At 30.6% G+C, this 7500-nt stretch overlaps 1 pseudogene; it reads left to right on the plus strand.

The window, feature by feature from the left end:
* The first annotated feature begins 7057 nt into the window (after positions 1 to 7057).
* LOC145246313 (U2 spliceosomal RNA) lies at positions 7058 to 7238 on the plus strand (annotated as a pseudogene).
* The last annotated feature ends 262 nt before the right edge of the window (positions 7239 to 7500 follow it).

Consider the following 7500-nt stretch of genomic DNA (forward strand, 5'->3'; position numbering starts at 1 on the left):
AGTTTATTGACCTTTAAAACTATATAAAACAAACTTATTCCATTTTTTTTTAATTTTTATATTTTTTATCATTCGCTAAGAAACATATTAGTCAGTAAGTCATTTAATAACCTGAAATCATCACATCAACTTGCTCTCTCGAAATAACTATGGTACTAATTTTAATTTAAGGGATCATCAGTTGTTTACCATGAACACTGTTCCCGAGATTATAAAACAGTATATATTATCATGTCTCCCCAGCAGTATTTATCAAACACCTCCTCATTTAATTTTAAGAACAAAAAAAGTTACAGATTTTAGATCTAGTTTCTTATTCTTAATTAATTTGGCTAGTCTATCCATGCTATAAAAATGAATTCCTTACCTGTGAGATTCATCTGGACACACACACACACACCCATATATATATATTTATTTATTAATATATATAAAAAAGAATAAATTGGATATACGTTTATAAGATAAATTACAACGCAATATCATATACACAAATATTTCTTTGCTTGAAAAATGATATTTCGGCGATATATCTAGTTATAAGAATTATATATATCTTTTTTTTGTTGTTTTCGTCGCTATCATCGTAAATGGATGAATAAAGTTACTATGGAATCAACGTGTTGTTTCTTAGCGGTGTGACAGAGATGTATTCTTCGTGATAGAAGCGTTGTTAAATTTTTAAAAATAAAATACTATGCATATGCGTTTATAAAACAAACAAAAACGCAATATTATATAAATTTAATAAATATTTGTTTGTTTAAAAATTAATATTTTGGCGATATACGATATTATGAGAATGCTATGAAATGTTCTTTTTTTCCGAGTCATGATGGTATATGGAAAAATACAGTTTATATAGAATCTGCGTTTCAAATACAAATATCCTCATAAGCCCGTGCATACATATACATTTAGTTTAGAAGTGAAAATAGAAATAAAATAAAAGTTATATTAAATCCAGAAAAATATAAAATAAATCTGGATATATTAATGGCAGTAAAGTACTTAAAATAAAACATATTCTAAATGGGGGACCGTTTTGCAATTAAATGCTGAGGAGAACAGAAGAAAAATGATGTGATAAGTGAAGGGAATATATACATTAAATAATCAACATAAATCAGTTTATATATAATGGCAAGGAAATGAATCATGTGACATTGTATGAAACCTAATAAGATTGTATTAGGTTGATAAGAGTCTAATTTTTGTTGTGAAAAACAGGATTTAATAAATTAAAATTATGGTGAATTAAACTATTGATCATATTAAAATGTTTTTTTTTTATAAATTAAAGGACATTTAAAAGAACTCAAATGAGGTGTAGGTATTTTAAAGGGCAATCTAAATGCGGATTGGTATTGTAACTTGTGAATCGATAACAAGGTATGAGACTAAACAAAATACTACTAAAAAGGGTCCCAGGCGAGCCTTAATCTAGAAAAAAAAACAGAAAAAGAGCAATATTGGTAAACTGGTTTTTCTATAAAATTAAGTAACCCTTAAAATATTGAAAAATTCAAATGAGGGTAATAATTCTTTATAATTCTGAAATAATGTAAACTTTTAGAAAATTAGTGAAATTATTTATATTAATATTATGCAATTTCAGGTTTTTACTTTTGACGAATAAAACCCTCAACATGCGTTTATTGTTTAATTTTTTGTATTTGTATTTAAAGATGAGTGTATTCTTTGAGCTATTTATATTTATGTTCTTATGGGAAGTAATTATGCTTAAATCATCTGAAATCCAAATATAGCAGAATTAGGAGCATGGATGATACGATTTCGACTGGTGAAGTGTAGCCCAATTAATGGATAAAGAAATGCTATTAGACATAAGTGTATTGAGTACGGGGGTTCAAGAGTCAGTAATCGAGAAAGTATATAAATGGCTATTGTAGGGACGATTATAGGAATTACTATTATGATTGGGGGATATCAAGTTCGTTTAATGGTTAATATTTGATAGATGATTAGTGTACATGAATGTATAGTTGGTATATTATAGAAACGTTTATGATAATTCAGTTACGCCATATAAATACACATCTTTATTAATGCAATAATTTTAACGGGAATGCTACTTATTTAAGCCGCTGCAATTATTCTTATAAGATATGTGACAGAGTATTCTTTATCCGCTTTATTTTCCTATTATTTGATGTAATTATTGCATGTGTCGTATGTGGAATAGTGGAGTAAGAATTTTTGTAGAATTTTTATTTAGCAAAATTATATATATATATATATATATATAGTCATATGCATAGTTATGTACGTATATGTTTATATATGTATATATACATATATAGCGGCACTGATGAGCTGTGAAACAGCGAAACAGTACTGTATGTGGATGACTATATATCAGTTTGCAAGTCTACTGCTGCTTTGAGAAACGTGATTGTTCATAGGAATACCCTTCAACCTCCAGAAGATATAAACTCAGTGGAAATTTCTCAATTTATATGTCACATCTGCTTCAATACGTGCAAATCTGCGGCGGGCGTGCAGAGTCATCTGAGATTGCAGGAACGACAATATTGGGGGAAATCTTAGAAGTTTATCATAAGCCACTATTAGGGGATTCCAGGTGGTGTTAACCATCAGCTTCTTTATTTAAGCAAGAACACTGATATCCTCACATCGTCAAAATGAACAGTTTCTCCTTGCAAAACCTAATACAATTAATTTTATCCACAGACTTAAAATGAAAAACTAAGAATAAACCTATCCTTAAGGTTATAAAGACAACGTTGTATCATTCTGCCAGTCAAAAAAGTACTTCACTTTACGAAAATTTAAATTGTATAAAAGCTAGATATGTTCCATGATAGAGTACTGCAATAATTCTGGTGAGTGGCTGCAAGGAGTATCCTATTGTTTGTCTTGAGAGTAGAAGAGTGTAAATAATAAAGTTCGCTTCCTACAACAGCTATGTTGCGAGCCTCTCTTATTCCTATAAATACTTTACAAAGCATCATCACATAGTAGAAATCAGGAAATATTTACGGCAATAGCCTACATAATCTTCAGCATAGTGGAGAACATATTTTACTCTTACCAAGACCCAACAAAAACTTCCATGAATTATGTTTCTTCCCTAGATCGTCTCCTCTGTAGAATAGGATACAGCGAGTTCACTTTTGAATCGTCCATAGCATGGTTGTCTTAATGAGAAGTCCTCCTAAGTAATCATCATCTGTCGAACCCATTGTTTCAAACGCTTTTTTGAAGAAGCGATCTTCGTCGAATTGCCGGTTATTTGAACTCTTATGCTCAAGTGGGAATGAGGCCTTGATAAGCAGTGATAATGCAGTAAAAAGATGAAACCAAGGTTGTTCTCCCTCTTTCCATCTCTATCTTTAAAATGCAGTAAACAAAACATAATCTACACATTGACACCTTACTATATGTAGCTTGGTTCCAAAAGTAAATCAATAATTATCAGGAAATCTGTGACGGCTAGTATCATCTACAAACCGTAAATTGCATAAACATATCCCATATATATAATTTTAGTGAAGCATATAAAAGTATCTAGATTTTAAACGAAACACTAATCAAAATCTGGCGGAAGAATTTTGATGAAACTCAGGTGAAAGTACTTGCAAAGACAATTAAAAGAAAAAACAGAGGGACGAAGACGAGTATGGAACTTTCTTGCACAGATTCATCCGAGAAATAAAAACGAAAAATTGAAAAATGACAAAAAAACTCATTAAGCAAGAACACACTGTGCTGTTTACCAATACTTATCTGAATATATGTGTGTGTGTGTGTTTTGTATTTATATGACTTAATTTAATTAATGTTTACTGTAATTATATTACAGTGCGTCATACATCGTATATGAGTTTAATATTTTCGTTGCAGTATTTATTGCTACATATGTACGCATACATATGGATGCATAAACTATGCATATTTAAAGTTATACAACTAAAATATGCATACACATATATGTGTATGTTTAAACGTACACACATACAAATGCCTGTTCATGTAGATTCATATCTTAACATTTCCAATGAAAAACATATTTTTGTAATTTTAAATATTGATGAATTAAAGGAAATGTGGATATATAAGAAGATAACAAACAAATTTATGATAAACGCAACGAATTCTTAGATTCTATTCACATAAGAAAAAGAAAAGAAAAATTCACATAAGAAAAATAAAAAAAATCTGCAAAGTAACAACAATCGGCGTTCTTTTAAAAGCATTCATTGTCTGTTGTTAATTAAATGCATCCCCAGTGATTTCTTGGAAATTGAAAAATGAGATATTTATTTAACAACTATTATTAATCACTAAATTACTTTCTTAAATAGTTTCACTTTCAAATATTTTTTGTTCAACGAGAGATAAATTATTTTATTAGACGCTGCGCATATATATATATATATATATATATATATATGTATATATATATATGTATATATATATATATATGTATATATATATATATATGTATATATATATATGTATATATATATATATATGTATATATATATGTATATATATATGTATATATATATGTATATATATATATATATATATATATATATATATATATATATATATATATGAGCACACAGTTAATAAAATATTTTTAAAAAACTTTGAAACATATTTAATCCGAAAAGGAAACACTAGATAAATGGATAGTCCTTAATCCGCGGAGTTTCGAAGAAATACTTTCCTTCTCATCAGAGAGTAGGAAGTAGCAAAATGCGGGATCGGATTGTGCATGTAGAAGTATTTGATGAAACAACAAGTAAGTCAAAGATTTTACTTGAAAACAAAAAAGTTAAGCAGAGGGAATATAGTGGAAAAAAATTGATTACACATGAATGAATAGTCTGGTGGAAAATAAAAAATCCAGTGACGGTAAAATCCAAATGTAAGACTTCAAGAAAGTTAAAAGAATTTCCATTCGTACAAGCAAAATCCCAGGAAATCCCCGTAATTGGAAGAAGATGGTCCACAATAATCCACTTGTAATTTTTTTTATTTTTTATATATATATATATATATATATATATATATATATATATATATATATATATATATATATATATATATATATATATATATATATATATATATAGCTAGGTTTCCTATGGACTCCCCAGCGATAGTTTTTTGTTATATAAATCACCTTAAAATATTTTTTGGAAGTAGAATATAGTTGGAATACGTTACATTTTATATCGTGCGATATAGTTCCTTATAGTTCCCTGGCTTTTAACATCTTAGTAACTGACATGTTTTTACTTTTTATGTAATAAATAAACATATGTGTAAGTTTCAGTTCTATATGCGCTGATGGAAGATCATCGCCTTTTATTAATATCGTACTCTTATATCGTAATCTCTTTCATTTTAAAGCTGACCTGGTTTGTTGGTTGTTTTTGTTTTACGGCATATCAACCCTGTTCGGGGGTGTTTAATGCTAAATCCAAAGACTTTGAAGAAACATTTTTTAATAGAATATATTTGTTGTTTTCAAGTCGGTTTTTATTCAAGCCATAGTTGAGACCCTAACAGATACTACCACTCCGTGTCATAGTGTACCTGGGAGCAATGGTACTTAAAGGGTGGCTCCACACTCCCCAAAGCCCGCAAGCTGGGACCTCACCACTGGATTAAGTTTAAGGTCATATCCAGGATCAAGTTGACCTGGATATACTGCTATCATAAATTGATGTTACATGTTAATGCTTTCATTTGCTTAAATTTATGATAGTATGGTGTATTCCATTTACTCTTATGTACGGGTTCTAAAATGGAAGTGTCTAAATACTTTGTTTTCCCTATCTATATATGTCATGACGTGTGTCACAGATCAATTATTGTTTAGGATTTCGAAATTATCATGTTTATAGTTAACTACAGCTGAATCTATAAACATGCTCTCTTCTCTTATTTTTCAATTACCTTTCCTCGTTTTCTCAGATATTTTTAAATCTCTGCATGTTGTCTCTTGCAAATGTCTGTTTTTAGAATAGTAAAAGATGAAAGTTCAGCCTGAGGCAACTTGCTAAATCTGAAGTGAGATTGGCCGCACTAGTGAAAAATTAGAAACACATACCTGTCACGGCTCGAATAGGAGAGTGAGGTAATGATACGCGAGTTTGTTGCGAAAACGCGTGTGAACATTAAAAGTAAAATAGGCTTACAAAATATGATTAAACAATAGTTATTTATCTTTTCCTCCCTATCTACCACATATATAAAACAATTAGGACAAAGAACAACTTGCATAAAACCGTACTGTATATCAGTCGTAGATAATACTTTTAAAACGGACCTTTGACTTTAGCAGATATTATGAATGCAAGCTATGCATTTTCATAAGATTCCGTAATAAGTACGACAATGGATTCTCCTCTAACATGGCATTGTTAAAACGAAATGCCTTTGATGGTACATGAGCTGAACATCTGCCAACAAGGAAATGTAGATAAATTATCTTTAAATTGAGCATCTCCGTATTGACACAGGTCTTGTCGGCTGGACGGTGAATACTGTAAAAAAATCATGGCCAATGTTTTTAATTATCCACTTTGAAATATTTGTAACACATGCAAAGAAACAATGATATTGTTAACGAAAACATTTATAATAGAGTCTAATTTTAGTCGCGTACAAGCGACTCTATAAGTCACTCCGTCGGTCGGTGGGTCTGTCCCTAACACGTTTGTGCTTGGCCTTTTTAGTTACGATCAAAGTTATGTTGTTAATAGATGCTGTTCATACCAATTGTCACTATCCAGTTCCCCTACTCCCCGCTTTTCTTTGCCTTTTGGCCAAGATCAAAGTGTAGTATCTGTTCCGGCAGATACTGCAAGCAAAGACCCTATGTGGGGGCAACCCCACAGATAAGACCTTGGTCAATGTAGAGGCAACCCTTCATACCAATTGTCACTATCCAGCTCCCCTACTCGCCGGGGAGTTGGTCCCCATTTTCACTTCACTCCTCCCTTTAAAAATCGGCCTTGTTCCTAATTTGTTCGGTGGGGGAGCAAATAAATACAGCTTTTCTTTGCCTTTTGGCTAAGATCAAAGTGTAGTATATATTCTTACCACATGCTGCACTTGTGATAATCTGTATTAATTTAATGTAAAATGATCACCCAGTTTACAACGAGTCAGTCTCAAAGCCATTCATGTGATTCTCAAGATCATTCAAGTTGTTTTTGAAGGATCCCAGTTATTTTTTAAGCATTCAAGTCATTCTTAAGGTTATCCAATTCATCCTTAAGTTCATTAAAGTCATTCTAAGTCATTTACTTTTTATTTATTTTAGTCATTCCAGCCCATTTTTCGGTCATTTTAGTTTATATTTAAGAATTACATGTAAATCCTACATTTATTGTGTTTTTTTACAAGTTGGTCCCCACTTATCAAGGCCCGGAATCCACTCATGGATAAGGGTTATTGTAAGTGCAGTACGTTAGTGTGGATGTTTAAAGTGTC

This window comes from Euprymna scolopes, chromosome 23 (genome assembly GCF_053919585.1).
Source record: "Euprymna scolopes isolate OS-2025 chromosome 23, ASM5391958v1, whole genome shotgun sequence".
Classification (NCBI taxonomy): Eukaryota; Metazoa; Mollusca; class Cephalopoda; order Sepiida; family Sepiolidae; genus Euprymna; species Euprymna scolopes.